This window comes from Halichoerus grypus, chromosome 7 (assembly GCF_964656455.1).
Source record: "Halichoerus grypus chromosome 7, mHalGry1.hap1.1, whole genome shotgun sequence".
Taxonomy (NCBI): Eukaryota; Metazoa; Chordata; class Mammalia; order Carnivora; family Phocidae; genus Halichoerus; species Halichoerus grypus.
Window position 1 is genome coordinate 43,791,334 of NC_135718.1, and position 21,442 is coordinate 43,812,775.

The following is a 21,442-nucleotide window of genomic DNA, read 5'->3' on the forward strand; positions in this document are numbered from 1 at the left end:
GAACCTGACCTGCTCTATCCCAGGACCCCGATTAAGAACTGAGCTGAAGGCAGACACTTAACTAAGTGAGCCACCCAGGCGATTTATAAGATTCTTATTAATTAAAGCTTATTCTCTTTATAAAGGAAAATAAATTTCTGACTGCATATTTTCTTAAGTATGGGGTTTGTATTGTTCCACAGATGTCAAATATTTTGAAAAAGGAGTGTTACCTGGTCATATCATTGGGAAGATACACTCAGTGTGGGGTGGGGAGAGATTTCATTGACTGGAAACTAATTAGGAATTTATTGCAATTGTTCAAGCAAAAGGTGTTGAAGGCTGGAATTAAGTGAGTAGAGGGACAGAGAGGGGGTTTATGACAGAGATATATGACCAAGGAGGAATTTACAGGATTTATTGGCTGATTGAATATAGCTGGTAAGGATGAGGGAGGCACCCAGGATAATCCATGTGTTCTGAATTGAGTGAAATTGGGTGGATAATTACACCATTAATTTAAAGATCGGATACAGAAAGAGATATAGATGTAGGGGAAGTAGGTAAGTAAAAATATTGAGACGGAAACTGAAGGACTGAAGGACTCCATGAGAATATGTTTTTGCTTCTTTTCCTGCTTCTATTCTTGCTAGGACCTGCACCCTCACCCCACTTTACACATGCCTCATAATATCCTCCTTGTAAGGGACAAGGAGTTAATGACTTCTTTAGAATAGATAACATCTAAGGAAGGACAAGGTGAGAATAGCTGGACAAAGCTATCATATGGATATTCCAGACCACCAGCGCTAGACATCTAGATGCCAAGGCCCCCTGGCTCCAATGAATAACACCTGGGCCCTCATCTTTGTTCTAACCAGTTCCTGAGGGGACACGTATACCAGACCACCCTCCTCAATAAAAACCCCCAGATCCTGAACAAAGACAAGACTCATGATCCTTTCCTTTCTGAGTCTGCCAGACACTCCCTCTGTATCTGCTTTCTCTGTATCTTCCATAAGCTCTCTCTCACTTCCTGCTGGCTCACATTTGATTTCCATCCGAAGAGAAGCCAAGGACCCTCTTGGCTGGTCCTGCAGGCCCCCTCTAGATCCCTGGACCCTGCCTGCCAGTATCAGTATGAAGTGTTAAATTGTAAGTTCTCTGCTTCTAAGGCCTTGGAGCATAGGACAGAAAACAGAAAAAGACATGAATCATGCATCCTAATGCTGTATATCCACCACTGTTTTTACTGAAGCCTGCTGACTGGTTCCTTATCCTCCACCTGCTGGCTAAGTGGAAAGTGCTGGGTTATAGATGAGAAAAATCAGAAGCAAGGACTGAAGAAAAAAATATTTATTTCTTTTTAGTTAAAATAAATGCCCCACCCCGCCCCACTAAACTTTTCCATCAGGAGATGTGGGGTGCGTGAAAGAGAGTTGAAAGGGGAGTTTTTGAAGGTTTTTACCATTGCCCTCTCCAGTGTGCTCACTGTATCTCCCAACAAAGGGAAGATGCTTCTCCCTGAAAGGTTGGTAATGTTTGTGAACATGGGGGGCCAACTGGTAGCTTGTTAAGTGGCAGAAAACAAAGCGGGTGGGAAGGAATCAAGATCTTCCCCTCCTCTTTTTCCTTGGATTTAAAATTTGCCATGTCAGATTCCTAGAATCCCTGAGACCTGGATAAACCCAAGAATGTACCTGTGAGTGTGGGCTAGGTTGTTTGCACCCTTTAAGACACTGCTCAGTAGTGAGGCAGTCACTTTCCAGAAATATGTTCAGATGGGCACCAACAGACTATGGTGTGTGCTAAACAACAGAGCCAGCATCTCTCTGAGTAAGAGATCAAACTGTGCCAACCTCAACCGAAGAAAAATGAAGCCATAGCTAAGAAGGAACTGCTTCCTCTGGGTTCTGCTGAAAGCATTACCAGGGAGCTTGTACATTGACCAGAAAGTAGAATGGAGAAATAGAAAGCAGTCCACACCTGTTTCCTCTTGTTTAATGTAATGTTTCTCAGCCATAAGGGACCCAGGAGAGGAGAAAGGCCTTTGAACTAGAAGGTGACTGATAGTGAGATGTCCTAAATCTGACTGATAAATTGTCAGACTGTCCTGAGCTTAACAGAATGGAATAGACTAAGCTCTGGGCTTTACGCTGACTGGGGGCTCAAAAGCAACATTGATTCCAGATTAAGGAAAAATGTGGTTCATTTTCGTACTCATTTAACTGGCAGTTTTTCAGTGTATACCCCTCACAGAGGTGCAACCAAATGCTGTGTGTGGATCAAAAGAGTAAGTTCATTAATGGGTTAGTATCTGTTAAGGGGCAGAACATTGGAGGAATCTTGAGAATAATCTCACACTTTCTGGTCAGGTTGCAAAGAGGACACTAAAACTCATAAATGATAATAGCTTAAGAAAATGTAGCAAGGTAATGAATGGTAGATCTGGGTCTAGAAGGAGCATTCTCAATGGGGATTAAAAACTGGTTCTTGAAGGGTGAAAAAATCTTTATATATATGACAAATATAACATTATACAATAAATAGTTTATAAAGATACATATATAGTATAGCAGATAGACATTACACACAGTACATAGGTAAGTATATCTGTGGCATTAAAATTTCATGGGGGAGGGAAATTAGGGGAAAAATGTTTAAAAATGCTTCCTAGAGAAGCAATAATAAAATAATGGTTGAAAAATACTTTTCTAGAATCTAGGACTTCTGTGACAATGGTGGTCCACTCTGATGGCAGACCTGCTCAGCAGAAAAGTTTTTGGTATTTCCCTCTGTGATTCTGTCAGTGAAATGTTATTTTCAGTAATTTTATGATCTCTTGATTCAAAATTCCATCATTATATCCTTTGTTTCTAACTGCTTTAGGACATCTCCATCTAACATGTCTCAAACCAACTTATAGCCAGAATTATAAAATGGATTAGAAATGTTTTATTCCTGGGAAATCTCACAGAATCCAAGGGTAGGAAGTATAGCTGTGTGTCACAATGACTCAAGTCAAACACTGAAAAGTCACAAAACATGTAAACTGGAGGTTCCCAGAACCCCCTCCTCAGGTTTGATTAATTTGCTAGAGTGGCTTATAGAACTCAGGAAAACAGTTTACTATATTACTGACATATTATAAAAGGATACAACTTAGGAACAGCAAGATGGAAGAGGTGCATAGGGCAAGGTATGTGACAAGGAGCATGGAACGTCCATGCTTTCTCTACGTCTTACTACCCTTTTAGCATCTACACCTGTTCACCAAACGGGACGCTCCCTAAACTCTGTCCTTTTGGTTTTCATGGAGGTTTCATTACGTAAGCATGGTTGATTAAATCATTGGCCATTGAAGATAGATTCAACCTCCAGCCTCCTAGGGGACAGGGGTGGGAGGGTTAGGCTGAAAATTTCAGCCCTTTAATCCCCTGGTTGGTTTTCCTGGCAACCAGTCCCCATCATGTCTTTATCTAGAGGCTCTCCAAAAACCACCTTATTAACATGAACACAGGTGTGGTTGGAAGGGGCTTGTGATGAATAACAAAAAACACCCCTGTCACCTTTATTATTATTATTTTTAAAGATTTTATTTATTTATTTGAGAGAGAGAGCATGAGCAAGGGCGGGGAGGGACAGGGAAGGAGGGAGAAGCAGACTCCCAGCTTGGCAGGCAGCCCTATGTGGGGCTTGATTCCAAGACCCTGGGATCATGACCTGAGCTGAAGGCAGACGCTTAACCGACTGAGCCACCCAGATGCCCCACCTTTATTATTCTTATCACTTAGGAAATTCTAAGGGTTTTAGGAACTCTGTGCCAGGAATCATGGCCACTAATATATATATTTATTATAAATCACAATTCACAACAATCCTAACATAAAGGGAGGATATCAAGACTTGGTGGCAAGTCTTGTTAATTTTGCTTGAAGTGGTAAATATTCGAGTCAATTGTGAAAGTTCAGTATGTATATATTGTAAATCCTAGAGCAACCACACCAAAACAAAAATGAAAACAAAACCAAAACAACAGCAAATCATACAAGGATATATAGCCACAGAGTCAAGAAATAAATTAAAATGGAATGCTAAAATATAGTCAAATATTCCAAAAGAAGGCAGGGAAGGGGGAACAAAGGAACAAAAAAAAGAGGGGACAAACATATCAATATTAACATATCAATACAACAATTACAACCATATCAATATTAAGTGGGATATAAATGGTCTAAATACCCTAATTAAAGATATTGGTTTTCAGATTGGATTTTAAAGAAAGAAGACCCAGCTACATGCCACCTGGAAGGAACATACTTTAAATAAAATAATGTAGATTAAACATAAAATAATGGGAAAAGAAATACCTTGCAAACACTAAACAAAAGAAAGCTGAAGCAACTATTTTAATTTTAGACAAAGTAGACTTCAGAATAAAGAAAATTACCAGGGGTAAAGAAGGATGTTACGTAATGATGAAAGGCTGAATTCATCAAAAAGGCATAACAGTCCTGAATATGTGTGCCCCTATTACAAAACAGAGATTCAAAATACATGAAGAAAAAGGGATGTGACTGAAAGATGAAGTAGACAAATCCCCAATTACACTAGGAAACATCAATACTTTCCTTTCAGTAAATGATAGAACACACAGACAGAAAATCAGAGAAGTTATGAGAGACCTGAACAACACTAAAAACCATTTAATCTAATTGATACTTACAGAAGACTCTACCCAAGAATAGCAGAATACACATTCTTCTCAAGTACACATGATAGATTCACCAAGATATAGACCATGTTCTGGGCCATAAAACAAACTGTAAAGAAGTTAAATGAGTTAAAATCATATAGAGTATATTCTATGACCATAATGGAACTCAGTGAGGAACCAATAACAGAAAGGTATATGGAAAATATTCAAATATTTGAAAATTAAACAATACATCTCTAAGTAACGTATGAATCAAAGAAGAATTCTCAAAGGATTATAGAAGATATTTTTAATTGAATTAAAATAAAAATTGAACATAGAAAATGTGTGTGATGCAACTAAAACAATGCTTCAGAGAGATGGACTGATCACCTTAACACATAAAGGCAAATTTTGTCTGTCAATCTTTATTGATGGGAATAGAAAAGGAAAAATTTCCTGTGTTAACTGTTACATACCAGCTGCCAGGGTGTTTGGTGGTTGCTCTAGTAAAGATACTATATTTGGTGGAGCTAGACAGCATAATGCTAAGAGAAATAAGGCAGTCAGAGAAAGACAAATACCATATGATTTCACTCATATGTGGAATTTAAGAAACAAAACAAATGAGTAAAGAAAAAAGAGAGAGAGATAAACCAAGAAACAGACACTTTTTTTTTTTTTAAAGATTTTTATTTATTTGTCAGAGAGAGAGAGAACAAGCAGGGGGAGCAGCAGAGGGAGAGGGAGAAGCAGGCTCCTCACTGAGCAAGGAGCCCAATGTGGGACTCGATCCCAGGACCCTGGGATCATGACCTGAGCTGACGGCAGACGCTTAACGACTGAGCCACCCAGGCGTCCCAAGAAACAGACTCTTAACTATAGAGAAAAACCAATGGTTACCAGAGGGGAGATCCGTGGGGGGATGGGTGAAATAGAAGACGGGGATTAAGGAGTGCACTTGTAATGAGCACCGGTGATATATGGAATTGTTGAATCACTATATCACACACTTGAAACTAATATAGCACTATACTGGGATTAAAAAAAGATACTGTATTTGGGGGGCGCCTGGGTGGCTCAGTCGTTAAGCGTCGCCTTCGGCTCAGGTCATGATCCCAGGGTCCTGGGATCAAGCCCCGCATCGGGCTCCCTGCTCAGCAGGAAGCCTGCTTCTCTCTCTCCCACACCCCTGCTTGTGTTCCTGCTCTCGCTATCTCTCTCTCTGTCAAATAAATTAAAAAAAAAAAAAAAAAGATACTGTGTTTGGAACTGCAGGCACACTTGACATCTCCACCCGATTAAATTTATGATAATTAAGAGTCACCTCCAAGACATAGAAGACTTTTGTGTCAGCCATTTTGGCAGGTTAAATGGAGATGTGAAGAAATTACCACACTTGCATCTTTCAAGTCTTTGGGAGTGACATTATTCCTTGCATCTCTTTGGGAATGCATATTGCTTTTTGTTTACTATGTTGGCAAGGAGTATTCCAGGGGCTTCCACTTGACCCTTCCTTCCATAATTTGCATGATCAGGAAAGCAATTTGGAGATTCTTCCAGTTATAAGTAATCTCTTCACTGTATGTTTCAGTTCTTGGGAAATAACCACAGGATGTGTCTATAGACCCATTGGACTCACTGTAAGACACACTCAGGCTAAGATTCCACATATCTCCTGACCTCCATAAGTCCTCATGCTTAACAGTGGATCACAACAATGTTTTGATTCTTCATGGATTAGTGACCCTTCAGAGGCAGTATCTAATAACCTCCAGAAGGGCTGGGTATTTTTTTTTTTTTTTTCTAGTAAATGGTCATAGATCTTTCCAGAGACGACTTGGAAGGAGAGTCATAGTCCATGCTTATGGCTGTATTTCAAGATGCTTCTTCAGAGGGACATAGTCTCCCCCTTCAAACAAAGATTTCTGAGTCTATTTACTGGTTTTGGTCCAGGAACTAGGTAAGAAGCAATGAATCTCCACTATGACAACTTAAATCTGGTGTCTGCTTATCAGACCAAGACATTTTCTGTTTATATATTATGAAACAGCGCTTCATTAGGCTACTTACTTATTTCATTTCCAGGGACCAAATGGTCCATTTAGTTAGTCACATTTGCCCATGGGGCAAAATACTCTGAATACTACTCTGTCTTTGGGGTTTATTATGGTAATTATTCCCATTGTTATCTAATCATTAAGGATCAAAATCTGGGATCTCATCATTGCCACTGAGATCAGGGAGCACAATTCCATGTTGACATCTCAAAATTGTCATCTCCAACCTACAGAGGCCAGCCACCATGGAAATGTCAAAGCACTTTCAGTGAGTATGGCTAAGGAGTTGTCCAGCAGTGGCACATAATGGATATACTCCAATGTTCTTTATTTCCCTGGGTCTTCAGATTCCTTTATAGCAGTGCTTCTCAAAGTGTAGTCCCAGGTCCCAGTGCTGGCAGCAGTGGCATCATCCCTGAGCTTGTTAGAAAGGCAAATTCAAGGACACCCTCAACTTACTGGATCAGAATTTCTGGGTCTGAGGCCCAGGAAACTATTTAAGCACATCTCCATGGGGTATTGATGCATGTAAAAATGTAAAAATCACTGTTCTACAGCATGCCAGAGAAATTTTGGCATCTCATACTCATAGACTATAGGCTGTTGTTGAGTCTAAGCTTCAGGCGACCAACTAGAAAACTATAAAGGCACTTTCATAAGCTTACATTAACACATTTAAATCCCAAATTCTGGTGGCACCTGGCTGTCTCAGTCGTGAAGTGTACAACTCTTGATCTCATGGTTGTAAGTTCAAGCCCCATGTTGTGTGTAGAGATCACTTAAAAATAAAGTCTTTAAAAAAAAAAAATCCCAAATTCCAGCAAGTGCATCCATATTGAAAATCAAACCATATATTTAATTTTCTTTAGTGTAATACCCTTAGCGTCCACCTCCACACATGCTAACTGAACTCCTGATGATACCAATTGGTGAGATCCCATCACTCCTTTTGGTATGTGATATGTCTCTCCAGGAGCAGGATTTATACTGCTCTGTCTGGACTATGCTGAAATCTAACTCTTATTTTAGGTCCAGAGCCAATGAGCGGTAGCATGGGTGATGAGATTCCATGACTCTAGTGAGTGAAGTGCTTTAGGAGTAGTTGCTGAATCTTATTATTATTACTTTTTAATGGCACAAATGCTGCTTTCCTTCGATGAGTGCCAGGTGTGTGTGTGTGTGTGTGTGTGTGTGTGTGTGTGTGTGTGTGTGTGGCTACTGCTGCCGGTAAAAAAGATATAGGGGTACTTGGGGGTTCAAAATTCTCAGACTCGTTAGTATCAGCCCCAATGTTGCCACACCATTCTCTCTGCACCAATGCCCTTACCTTAGTGTGAGGGACTTGGCAGATTTCCCCAGTCAACTCATGCTGCAACTTCATAATCCTTCCAATCAGGCCCTGAGTTTGATCCTCAACCATATTTGTTCTGCGGTCACAGGAGAGAAGAGATTCCTTTCATAGTAGTATTTTGATTTTACACCCATACTTGAGTTTGGATTTCAGTTTCAATGTCCTCTTCTCTGTGCAGGATAGTCAGAAATGGCCAGCTGGCCCCACATTCTTTGTAATGACTTCACTTACTTTGACACACAAATGCCACATTTTTGTCTTAGCAACCAAATGCCATAGCTATCTCTCAACTCCTGTCCCTGGACTCATACCCCATCCCTTGCTACTACCAATAATGATTTGAGTAATTGTGATGCCACCTCATGTCTGGGAAGGAGGTTATGTGGGCTTTCATCAAATATGTGAGCCATTTCAGAATCATGTTTTGAGAGTCTGTCTCTTGGGTACCACTTACTGTATTAGCATCCAGTAGGAAACAGATGGCATATCAAAGAGACAATTGAAGAGAGTCTAATGAAGTCACTATTTGCAAATGTGTATCCTGGGATAACACACACATGGGGATAGTAAAGCACCTGGAATTAGCAATAGTGGGAGGTGTTATCACCCTGGGCTTGGAAGGATAAGGGGGAGGAGATGGTCATAGTGGATCATGGCAAGAATTGCAGGTATAGGAGAGGGATCACCAAACAGGAGTTGTGACTACCATTAAACCCATGGCATGGCAGGTTGGGAGCCAGGGGGATAAACACTCCAACTTCGCACCCTCTGATCATCGGCCGGTGCCTCCCAATGGCTGAACCCAGCTCTAAGCCAGAGGCACCTGGGACAATACAGTCCCCAGAGGTTAGTTTTCCAGGGCCCATGTGGGGGTGTGTGTGTGGAGAAGTGTGGAGAAGGGGTCCTGATTTTCTCATTTGTTATAGGCTGACTTTTGTCCCCTCAGAATCATAGGTTGAAGCTCTAACCCGTGAATGTGACTGTATTTGGAGATGAGGCCTCTAAGGAGGTAAGTTAAATGAGGTTATAAGTGTGTGGCATTAATCTGATAGGACTAATGTCTTTATAAGAAGAGGAATATACACTCTTATTCTCAACTGAGAGTGCACTGGGAAGGCAGCTTTAAGCCAGGAAGAGAGGTCTCACCTGACACCAATCCTGCTGGCCCCTTGTCTTGGACTTCTAGCTTCCAGAACTGTGGGAAAATAAATTTCTGTTGTTCCTGCCACCCAATCTGTGGTAGTTTGTAATGGCAGCCCGAGCAGACTACTGCATCACCTACACGATGAAGATTGTAACATGTGTCTCATGGGGTTCCCATGAGGATTAAGTGATGTAACGTGTGAAGTTTCTAAGTTGAGTAGATGCACAATAAGTCTTTATTATTTTCATTATTGGTATTAAGAGTTAAATACTGAGAGCCTCACTTTATGATTTTTAGATACCACTCTGTATTTTTTTTTTTTTTTTGAGCTTCAATTATCTTTCTTGAGGGGAACCAAATAGGTCTTCATACATTATACATAATATGTGGTTTATGATACCTTTTTACATTCTATTTATAATCTGCTTTCTAAAATGTCTTAGTTCCCCACCCCCCCACCTCTGTAGCACATTGGATTATTGTCTCATTTTAGCAGTTTCTAATGTCTTCTTTACTGGGTGATAACAGATGGTTCTGAGCTCATTACTTTATAAATATAGATTATATATATATTTTTTCTGAGTGAATTACTTTGTATTAGTCCCTGATGAAGCTCACCTGCCATGTTTCAAAATGTTCTTGTCAAACAGCAGACCCAACACTATTTTCATTTTTATCTTCTGTGTTTTACATTTTGCCTTGCTTTTCTTTTTAGTACATAAATGCTTATGGGCTGAAAGCATTCATTTTATGTCATTTCATATGTCAGTTTCAAGCATCAAACACACTGATAGTTTTGAAAAAAGTAATGAAAATCCTTTCAGGTAAAAAAAAAATCATATTTTAAGATTTATTTAGATTTACTGAAATGGTGGTGTGCTTGTAGTAAAGCACTGTCATCCAAATATTTCAGTACTGGGTTACATGATTAGAAACCCACAAGTGTGGTGCCCACACGGATCTTTTAAAAAAGGAATAATGATGGCAAAATGGTTTGCTAGCTATTAAGATTATACTGTTATATCAATAATACAGAAAGTAGATCACAAGAATAGTTTAATAATAGCTACAGCTTATTGAATTCTACTATGGACAGACATTACTAGTTGCTGGCCCTTTTATATTTATTATATTGTGTACTCTTCTAAGATGGTCTCAGAGGCTTGACCCTACCCTTTCCCCTGTTATCCCACCACTAGAAGTATTAAATCACTTAATTGGATTTAACCAGGGAATGGGGCGTGAGTGTGTAGGAGGGTGAAAATGGCAAACAAATGAAAGGTTTTTCAAAGGAGGGATTATAATGATCGGCCATAGGATCTAGGCTGGGTCAGAGTAGATGTGAGAAAGATGAGAGAAACTAAGAAATGGGTATGGTTAATGGCTTGGAAGTTTTTGAATTTGAATACTTGTTAGAGTTGGTGATTTCAATGAAATGAGGTGGTGGTAAAAAAAGATTGGATATTCTGAAATTCAGATTTTGGAAGCACTGTGGTTATTGGTAACGTCGAGGTCATAAATATGAGCATGGAATAGGTGACTGAGGTATGGTAGAAGATGATTAAAGTGACGAAGAGCTGAGAGGTCTAAGTGTTGGACGGATCTTCCAATAGATGCAGATGCCCCAAGGATGGCGCTAGGATAAGGGTTGGAAGGGGAGGTGGTGTGGTAGGCACAGTAATGGTGCCCTAAAACGCCCCTGTTCTAATCTCTGGAACTGGGAACACATTACCATACACAGCAAAAGGGACTTTGCCTTTATGAGTAAGTGAAAGATCTTCAGATGTGGAGTTTATCCTGGATTACCGGGGGAGGGGCTATTTAATCACAGGTGTCCTTACAATAGGATCAGAGTCCGAGAAGGAGATGTGATGATGTAGGCAGGGGTTGCAGTAATGTGGGATGATGGGCAAGGATGTGGGCAGCTTCTGGAAGCTAGAAAAAGGCATGGAAATAGATTTTCCCCTCCAGAAGGTAGTGCCTCTAGAAGGAACATAGCCCTGATGAAATTATTTTAGACTCCAGAACTGTAAGATAAGACATTTCTGATGTTTTAAGCCAATGAGTTTGTGGTAATTTGTTATTTAGCAATAGGAAGCTAAAACAGCAGATATTAGAGTCATCAGTGAATTAGGGAGAGTGATGGTAATGGGAAGGAGGTAGGACAGTAAATGAGAACTAAGGAGGGTGATGCCGGATGCAGGCATTTAAATGTTGCTGGGGTTTCAGAAGGAGGAAGGAATTTTTATGGGCTATGCATCATGAATTCCAGGGGTCATGATGGAAGGTTTGGGTATGGTAGGAAATAGGATCAGATTTGGGTGGGCCCAGATCATTATAGGGATATGTTGATGGAGAACCTGGAGAGTTTGGGTTTCTGATGGCACCTGGATAAACAAGGAAGAGAAGTGAGTGTCTTCAGGGTCTCTTATCTCCAGATAGTTTCATTTATTTATTCAACACCTATGAGGAGGCTCTGACACGGTCATGTGTGGTTTGGTGGACTATGGGCAAGTGAGTGCATCCTCCTGGGGAATCCTGGGGACTGTCCTCTCAAACGCCAGGGATTTGAATTGCTCAAAAAGCTTTCTTTCTTTGTTCTGGAGGTAAAGTATTATGATAGGCTGAAAGGTTGAGGGGAGAATGGAAATGAAAAGATGTGGATGGGAATGTCTTCAAATAGGAAGCTTGGGACTTCCACTTTCTCTGGTGGCTTGATGGGCAGGAGAAAAGACAAGCCACATAGAAAGGAAGAAGAATCAGACAGGCCCCAGATTTCTTATCCACAATATTGGACACTGGATGCCAGTGAAGTAATGCCTTCAGAGCTCTGAAGGAATAGGACTGAGGACCTAGAATTTTATACCAAGGAAGAAAACAAATCAAGTGTGAGTGAGGGCAGGAGTTTGCTCTGGGAGGGATTCCTTGCCTTCCCCTCTCTGGTCTGAATTGCAGGGGACTGGCTCTGTAGGCTGGATTTCTCAGGCTCCTATTTTATTGGCTTCTGATTGGGTTCAAGCAGTGAGTTCATGGAGTCAGAAAGCTTATCAACAGCATAATCCTTATGATATAGGCAGGCTGGGTCCCAGGACCCAGAGGGGGTTCCTGCAGGACCAGCCAAGAGGGTCCTAGGCTTTGCACAGGATAGAAATCAAATGTGAGTCAGGAGGAAGTGAGAGCAGAGTTTACTGAAGGTAGAGAGAGAGTGCAGACACAGAGCATCTAGGAGACTTGGAAAGGAAAGAAGAGAGAGTCTTGTCTTTGCTTGGGGTCTTAGGTTTTTGTTAAGGATTGTGGTCTCATGTATGTGTCCTCTCAGGCATCTAGGAAATGGTCAGAACAAGGACAAGGGTCCAGGTGTCTTCTATAACTTTCTTTCTTTCTTTCTTTTCTTTCTTTCTTTTCTTTTCTTTCTTTCTTTCTTTCTTTCTTTCTTTCTTTCTTTCTTTCTTTCTTTCTTTCTTTCTTTCTTCTTTCTTTTCTTTCTTTCTTTCTTTCTTTCTTTCTTTCTTTCTTTCTTTCTTTCTTTCTTTCTTTCTTTCTTTCTTTTCTTCCTTCCTTTCTTTCTTTCTTTGATTTTATTTGTTTATTTGAGAGAGACAGACAGAGATAGCGAGAGAGAGCATGAGCGGGGAGGAGAGGGAGAAGCAGGCTCCCGGCTGAGCAGAGAGCCCTATGCAGTACTCAATCCCAGGACCCTGAGATCATGACCTGAGCCAAAGGCAGACGCTTAACCAACTGAGCCACTCAGCGTCCCTAACTCGCTTATTTCTTAAAGCCAGGGGGTCTTGACATCAAGATGTCTAGCACTGGTGGTCTGGAATACACACAAGATGGCTTCCCCTGGTCATCTTTGCCTGGTCATTTCCTAGATATTATCTATTGTGCTGGAAGACTCCAAAGAAATCTTTAACGCCTTGTCCTTTACAAGGAGGACATACATTATTTGTACGTATAAAGTGGGGGTGCCTGTCCTAGCAAGAAGAGAAGCAGGAAAGGGAGGAAAAAAAGCAGATTTTAGTGGAGTCCTTCAGTTTCCCTATCTCACTTCTTAGGAAGTTTCACGATGATATACTCTAGAAAAACAAGGGAGAAACTCAAGAGAGAGGCTGGATCCACTTGAGACGGCAAGAGGGAGCAGTGGATCCAGTCCAAGAAGGCGGTGAAGGCAAATCCAAGATAAGAGCTATGCCACAGGCCTGGAGACAAACATTCCAGCTTGAAACAGAAGTATAGAAGGCTCCAAAAAAGGCAGTTTAAAACCCATCCCCCCACACAAAATCACAATAGGATCACAAGCTGTTGTGATCCAAATTTGAAGAAAAATACAATATGCAACGATTTTAAACATAATTGATAGAGCGTAAGAGAACCCATTTCACCTTCATGCAAGATCATTCTCCTCTCCATGGCCCAAGTGTTGTGACATTGGGCTTGTAAAAAAGAAAATATAATCCTAGCATTATACTTGGCCCTGCAGTAAAAAATTATTTAGAGTCATATTAATGTAAATGCTGTTTATTGGTTTTTTTAGCTCTTGAAGTCAACCTAAATACAAAGAATAAAAGACTTGATTGTAGTTGCAGCAGAGAATATAAATGTTAACAGCCTTGTACTGTAAAGGGAAAAGTGCAGTTGCAGAAGGTCAAGGGAGGCCAGTTGAAGGGATGAATAAGGTATTAATATTCTCATTTTGCGAAGGAAAGAATGAACCATCTCAAGCTGATAGAATAAGCAGACGACTACTATATTATTTAAAATGATTAAGATAACTAATAGTAGATATAAAAGCAATATTGTAATTTTCAAACATTAAGAGAAAAGGTATAGCATAGATTTTGAATTCCATAGATTTTGCCTCCAATTGTTAGATCTAGAAAAAGGCTGCCTGAGGGGGTGGGGACTAGGGAGCAGGGGTGGTGAGGTAGGCTGTTTCTTTCCAGCCTAAACTCTCTTTTCTTTTCTTTTTTTTATTAAAAATTTTTTTTTTAAGATTTTATTTATTTGAGAGAGAGAGTATGAGCAGGGAGGAGGGGCAGAGGGAGAGGGAGCAGGGAGCAGGGAGCCTGACTTGGGGCTTGATCTCAGGACCCCGGGATCATGACCTGAGCCAAAGGCAGATGCTTAACCAACTGAGCCACCCAGGCGCCCCTCTTTTATTTTTTACTTTGTTATCATGAGGTTTTAAAACACATTGGAATAGCTTTGCGCAGTGGCAGTATCGTAGCCAATGAGGTTTATCCGAAGCGCGATTATTGCTAATTAAAACACATTGGAATAAAGCAGAATAAAATGTGAACAATGTTTGTCTCTGGGACAATGTTTGTCTCTCCCCTTCTTTTTGCTCCATCTTTTGAGTTCTCTATAATGAGCATTTATTTACTTAAAAACCACACACACACACACACACACACACACACAGGAACTGTTCCATTTTTCTTCATCTTGGACAGAATTGAGTCCAAACTCCTTCTGAGCAAGAGTAATAGTTATTGTAGTGGTGGGGGTGGTGATGAACATGGTTCCAACCTTCCTAGCTATGTAATCTCTGTCAAGTTAGGTAGCCTCACTGTATTTCAGTTTCTTATCTGTAAAACTGAGATATTAAATATGGTACTGACCTGTTCATGACCGTTCCGAGGATGACATGAGTTAATCTATAGGAAGCTTGTGGACTGGTACATGACACATGCAGACACTATGCAAGTCTTCACTATTCAGGATTCCTTATGATCTGGCTCCCGGGTACCCTCCCAAATGCGTCTCTCTCTGCTTTCTTTCATATACAAATTGTATCTTGCCACTTTTCCCTTCTGTCCCAATCAAATTCTTTCTTCAAAGTCCAGCTCACATACCATTTCCCATGCAGCTTTCTCAGATATTCCAGCTGGAAGTACCTTCTCTAGGTACTACAGGTTTTATCTGAGCCATGAGTCTTTGATACTTACTACTTCCTATTCTGTATTCCATTATTTATATACATATGTGTATATTATTCCAATTAGGTTGAATGCACCTTGAGGACAGAGTATTTTATTTTCAAGTACTTGGCAGAAAGCAGATGTCCCCAAAATATTTTTAAATGAGTCAGAAAAGAAAAGGACAAGCAGTGTGGTATCTTAATTACAATAAAAGGCTCAATACTCTTTTCCTTTCCAGTAGAATTGTTATGCTTGTCTCACTTGTGTTTTTCTCTTATAATAGGCTGAGATAAGACTTAGAAGCAACCTTGATAATATGCCACGTTTTCCATTTCCAATAAATCTTTAGTAGCTCAGCACTGAGGCTCATTAGAGAAGTGCTCTTTGTTTACTGAACAAAGACCACAGTTTTTCACTAAAATGCTGACTCATTCCGTTGTGATGTTTGATCCAGTTCAATTGTTGCAGAAACAGCCTAGTGGCTGTCAGGACAGTTTTTCATTGTTTTTCTATAGGTGGCGCTAGCCGCACGTGTTAAAGCCACAAATTGGGTACAAATTAACCTTGCTTAGATGTCATTGAATGTCCATTTGCTTTTCATTCTTTCTCTGAGGCATTTTGCTTTTGTATTTATTTATTCGTAGAGAATTTCCCTAAGCAATGTTCTGGAGATACTCCTCATTAAAACCAGGCCCAGCAACATGGGATCGTTGGCAACATCTTTGGGTAATTTAGGTTTTAAAGAAAATATCAATAATTAAAAATCTTACGTCATTTATAGATTCTGAATCTATTATGCTGTAGCATTAATTTAAACAATTCAATTACTAATCATACCCTGTTAAATTCAGAATGGTAATTGTTAATATTAATGAAAGTACTCCTAGCATTTCATATTTTATAATATTTCATGCCTAACCTCCCTGTATTTTTATTATACCTTTAAGTAAAAATGCTAACATTTCTCCTTTCAATATTCTTTTTGTATTATGAATGTAAGCATTTGATATTATTATGTTTAAGGCAATATTTTATGTTTGAAAAATAATCTACAGTAAGCATTTAAAGGTGAGCCTCTCATGCTTTGGCTCAGGAGTCCAAGGCCTCAGGAAATCCAGCAGTGAGCTCAATGAGACTGAGTAAATGAGAGTCAGTGTTCTCCGCTTCTTTTTTCAAAATGCATTTCCTGGGTTCTTCACACACACGCGCGTGCACACACACACACACACACACATGCGTGAGCATACATTGTCTCTATGCAAGAAGTTGAGAGGGGACTAAAATCAGAGAAATCACAATGGATTCTTGGGGTGAAGTATAGGCAGAGTTGTCTTCACAAGTGTGTGACCTGTGTGGTCACATAGGGCCCTCTGCTTAGAAGGATCCAGGGCTTGGTTTAATGCTCTGCATTTGCTGTTTTTAAAAAATGTTCAAAAGTTATTAAGAATTTCCATTTTGCATTGGACCTGGCAAATCATGTATGCCTTCCTCTCTGTATGCTTCATCTCTTTAAGAGCCATTGCAGGGCTAGAATGCAAAAATTTGTAATAGATGCCATACCCTATGTGACTATCTTGAAGGCTTTGAGACCCTGAAAACGGTACCAGCACAGGGTCATTGTCAACAGGCCACAGAGGAGACTTCTTTGTAGAGCCTCAGTAGGCACCAGCCGAAAACTCTGCTGCCAGCCCTCCTCACTCAGCCAGATTTCAAAACACATACTCAGCATCCTCTTTTTTTGTTAAGGATTTTTGACACTTCTCCAGAAATTCTCATATCACCTCGCATTGCATTCATTTCCCGAATGGATGTATCAAACATTTTTTTTTTTTTTCTGGTCGGCAGAGCACGTTTCCTTGCCATTCCTGCTAAGTAAGACAAAAAAAGATAGAACAGAGTCACTTATATATTTAGCCGCGTGCAATGGCAACAAACCTACAATTGCATTAGCAAATAGGGTGGTTTTGAAATTTGGAACTGAAACTCATAACTACATTGCTGACACCCTTTTGCAGAGAGAGATGACTTGATCAGCTGTTCACATGGCTGTGCTCATCAGCAGAAAATAAATGAGTCTGTGCTTCATACAGTTTCTCCTTGGAGTGAATTTGCACTGAAATTTTCAAAGTTCGATCTGGGGTAATAACCAGAACATGCCATGGCTTTGCTTCCTGCCCTGCATTCTAGATACCTCTCCTGGTATGGTTTACAGGGTTTGGGGGCTTACCTATTACAGCTAAGTATATTTACATTATTGTATTTATTTAATAAGAGAGCCTTCTCTGTTCCAGCCTTTATAATAAATATCTTAACAGGGACATATGGAGACAGCACTCATATCAACATGGACTTGGGAGCACAGATGCTGAGAACACTCTCGAATATTTAGCATGTTGGAGTTCCTGAGCCTTGTTCTCGAGAGAAACCAGAATAATATTTAGATCCAAATCCTTCTTATGTAGAAGCATTTATGTTCATCATTCATTCATACATTTATCTCTATTTACTATTTTATTTTTAGTTCTTGCTTTAGAAATGAATAGAAATTTGTAGCTTGCAGGTTTACACTGGGCAAAGACTCTAATGTTGAGGCCCCGACAGTTGGGAGGTTAAGAGATCTTAACATTCTGTAGTGTGACCTTTCCAGGAAAAGGAAGGAATTTGTTCAAAGCTATCGGTTTGTTAGTATCCAGTTGAAATATGTAACCTCCTTTGAGGCTAATTTCAAGGAAAGAAGTCATTATGTATTTCAGAACTGTCAAGTTCCCTATAGCAGATGGGAGCCAGACACTTTGCACATTTGCCACAAAATCTGAGTTATTAAGATAGTGGGAATGTAGCATTTGCTTCCTATTGCCAGGCTGTGGGTACTCGTGAGCCTGTGAGTCTGAGTGGTAGGCATGGGCTTTTGGTTCAGAAGTCCTAATGACACACACTATTTGTGAGGAATCAGATCTCTGAATAAATTTACCATAAAGCAATGCTTTATCTTACCATTTATGCAAGAGATCATGGTACTCAACTATACATTTTTTAGAGGTTGAGGTTAGTAAAGGCAACTTGGAACAACAGTTGGTTTCACCGAATTTCAGATGTAAGTTAACAAATATCTCTAAAATAAAACTAGGGTTAATATTTTCTTCCTTATTTAGAGTTCCATTAATGTAAGGTATAATGCTGTTCTTACAGTAAAGCAATTTATTTGTAATTTTTATAGTCTCATTTAAAAGAGTGATTAAAATAATAAAGGAAGGTCGTATGTAAATATTTGGAAGGTAATGGTCAAATAAAATCAGTATTTCTACAGAAATATGTGCTAAAATCTCATTCTTCTTTTTATTTTATTTTTTTATTTTTTTTTTTTATTTTTTAAGATTTTATTTATTTATTTGAGACAGAGAGAATGAGAGAGAGAGAGCACATGAGAGGGGGGAGGGTCAGAGGGAGAAGCAGGCCCCCTGCTGATCAGGGAGTCCGATGCGGGACTGGATCCAGGGACTCCAGGATCATGACCTGAGCCGAAGGCAGTCGCTTAACCAACTGAGCCACCCAGGCGCCCTCATTCTTCTTTTTAATAAAAGTACTTCGCAAGGTACCCAGATCCCTGTTTGATTTTTTTTTTTTTGTTCCCTCTTTAGTGTTCTGTAACAAAATCCTAGATCCAGGAGGAACATTTCATCATTTGGTTTAATCTTTTTCCTAGGAAAGATGCTGCCTAGAGCTTGAGCTTCCAATGACTGTCCAACGTTACCTGAGAGACATATAAAAAGTAAGTGCTCAACAGAATCAAAAATAATTAAAATGAAGCAACCCACAATCCCAGTGGTCAGAGATAAGCACTGTTAATACAATGGTTATATAAGTCTAGAACCTTTTCTATAAATGTAGACTAGTCACTGTTGGTCTATCCACCTGTCTCTTTCATTAATTTATTTTCACATTCCCCCAATATATATGTTTCCATAACCTCATTTTACTACTTTAAGGACAGTTGCTGTTTTCATGTACTCTGCTGACCTCTCCATCAGAGAAGGGATTTGTTGGGGGAGGGCAGTCCCCAAATCTTCCCCGCATACCTTCTCTGATGTTTTTGCCCATGAATGTGAGCCTGTCTGGCAACTGCCAGCCCCTTGCATCCAGATCTACAAATCTACCTCAGGACTTTGGGAGACAGAAAAATAGCTCCTACTTCAAAAGTTTGGAATCCTTAGACATGGCACTGTCAGGGAAAGGGTTGTTTACCCGATTGTGAGAAAATTCTAGGAAAGAGTCCATCATGAGCTTTGTGTGTATTTGCTGTAATTCTTTCTGGCCAGGCAATGTGGTGTCATGGTCTTGCACCATGGTGCTCTCCAGCACCCCATGAAGACAAGCTTTTGACAGGATTGCAGTCCTTTCTGTCCTGCTGTTTGCTTGCCTGCTTCCATGGCTTTAGTAGCTCTTCTCCTCACTCGATTAAGAAATTTCCCCTTCTGCAACATCAAGTTGCTAGTCTTAAAAAAAAAAATAGAGGTTGTTGGTCACTCTTTATCTCCACAACCAAGAGAGAAAGGAAAAAGAGAGATTGGAAACCCAGAATTTCTTCCTTTTTTTTTTAAAGATCTATTTATTTAGGGGTGCCTGGGTGGCTCACTCAGTCAAGCGACTGACTCTTGGTTTCAGCTCAGGTCATGATCTCAGGGTCATGGGATTGCGCCCGGGGTGGGCTCTGTGTTCAGGGGGAGTCTGCTTGGACACTCTCTCTCTCCCTCTCCCTCTGTCCCTCCCTGCCGCACTCCCTCTCTCAGATAAATGAAGATTAAATAAGTGGTACACTTTATTATTAATAAAGATTAATTCATTTATTTGAGAGAGAGCACACACATGAATGGGGGGATGGGCAGAGGGAGAGAATCTCAAACAGACTCCCTGCTAAGCATGGAGCCTGCCTGAGATTGATCACACGACCCTGAGATTACGACCTGAGCGGAAACCAAGAGTCAGTTGCTTAACCAACTGAGCCACCCAGGCACTCCAAAGGTGCTTTTATTTATTTATTTATTCACTTATTTATTTATTTTATTTTTTTAGGTAGGCTCCATGCACAGCGTGGAGCCCAATATGGGGCTTGAACTCATGACCCTGAGATCATGACTTGTGCTGAAATCAAGAGTCAGATGCATAACCGACTGAGCCCCTTAGGCGCTCTTGGAAACCCAGGATTTCATTTAGCGTCTTCATTTCTTTTATTTCAGAGCTCTTCAGTTTCCTCAGGCCTATCTGCCTGTACTGTCTGCTCTTTCTACTAAGGCGTCACCTTTGAAAGATTTCAAGAAAGGATTTTGGGACCCTAAAAGTGAATAGGACCCCCAAAATTAATACACACTTATGTACAGATGCTAACCAATCTTGATCAACTTCAACGAGCAGGGCTAACACTTGTCTATAAAGGAAGAGTTATTTCAACTGTTTGCCAAAGCCTAAATCTACGAGCCATTTTATTTGCCATCTTTACAGACACTGTGTTATTAAAGTCATTTTACCTACTGGGAATATTTTCCAAAAAATTTATTCCCCCATGGGAAATTATGAAAAATTTAGAACGGCACATTTTAACTACTGAATATTAATGCAACCTTTCCTAACTACTAATAAAAGAATGAAATCCCTGTTTGTGAATATATTAAAAAGTTAGGCCAGGCTGTTTTATATGCACCAGTAATTTTTTCCCTGTGACATTCATTTTCACTTTAGGATTTAGACAGGATTGTAATGGGACTGATAAAAGCAGAACTATGCACTTTGTAAATGTGCATAAGTGTGCCCATTTTTGGCTTCATGAGAATTGATTGCAGTGTTTGCATTTGAAATGAATGAGTTCAAAGTCCTTAATTCCATGTGTGACATACACCATTATAGGGTATTACTCCCCATCAAAGGGTTCAATTAAGCTGATGGAAAAATTAAGTTGACTATCTTGACTTAGCTATGACATGTCATATGTCATAACTTGGGTGTCCCAGTGAGCAGACTGGAATTATATTGATTCAATAAAGACAATGGTTTAGGAATCAGGGAACCCAAAATTTAGCCCTATGTCTATTAATGACAAAATTAGACAATTGTCTGTGGGCCTCATGTGTGTTGAGTGAGTGTATATGAGTGTGTGTGTGTGTGTATGCTTATAAAAAGTGGTACAAGGTAAGAAGTGTAGTATAGCTGAAACCTTGGGTGTGTTATGAGCAGTGATGGGAGACAGACGTGACAAGTAGGTCAGACCACAAGGGATGTTAAATGTCATGCTAAAGAAGT

General features: G+C 40.0%; 1 long non-coding RNA gene and 1 pseudogene across 1 annotated transcript; both read left to right on the top strand.

Annotated features, from left to right (window-relative positions):
- The first annotated feature begins 14,431 nt into the window (after nucleotides 1–14,431).
- LOC118543191 (U4 spliceosomal RNA) lies at nucleotides 14,432–14,504 on the top strand (annotated as a pseudogene).
- Nucleotides 14,505–15,774: 1,270 nt separating this feature from the next.
- LOC118543181 (uncharacterized) lies at nucleotides 15,775–20,605 on the top strand. The gene is made up of 3 exons (XR_004920958.2): nucleotides 15,775–15,877; nucleotides 18,855–18,920; nucleotides 20,386–20,605. It is a non-coding gene; the product is annotated as an uncharacterized LOC118543181 (long non-coding RNA).
- The last annotated feature ends 837 nt before the right edge of the window (nucleotides 20,606–21,442 follow it).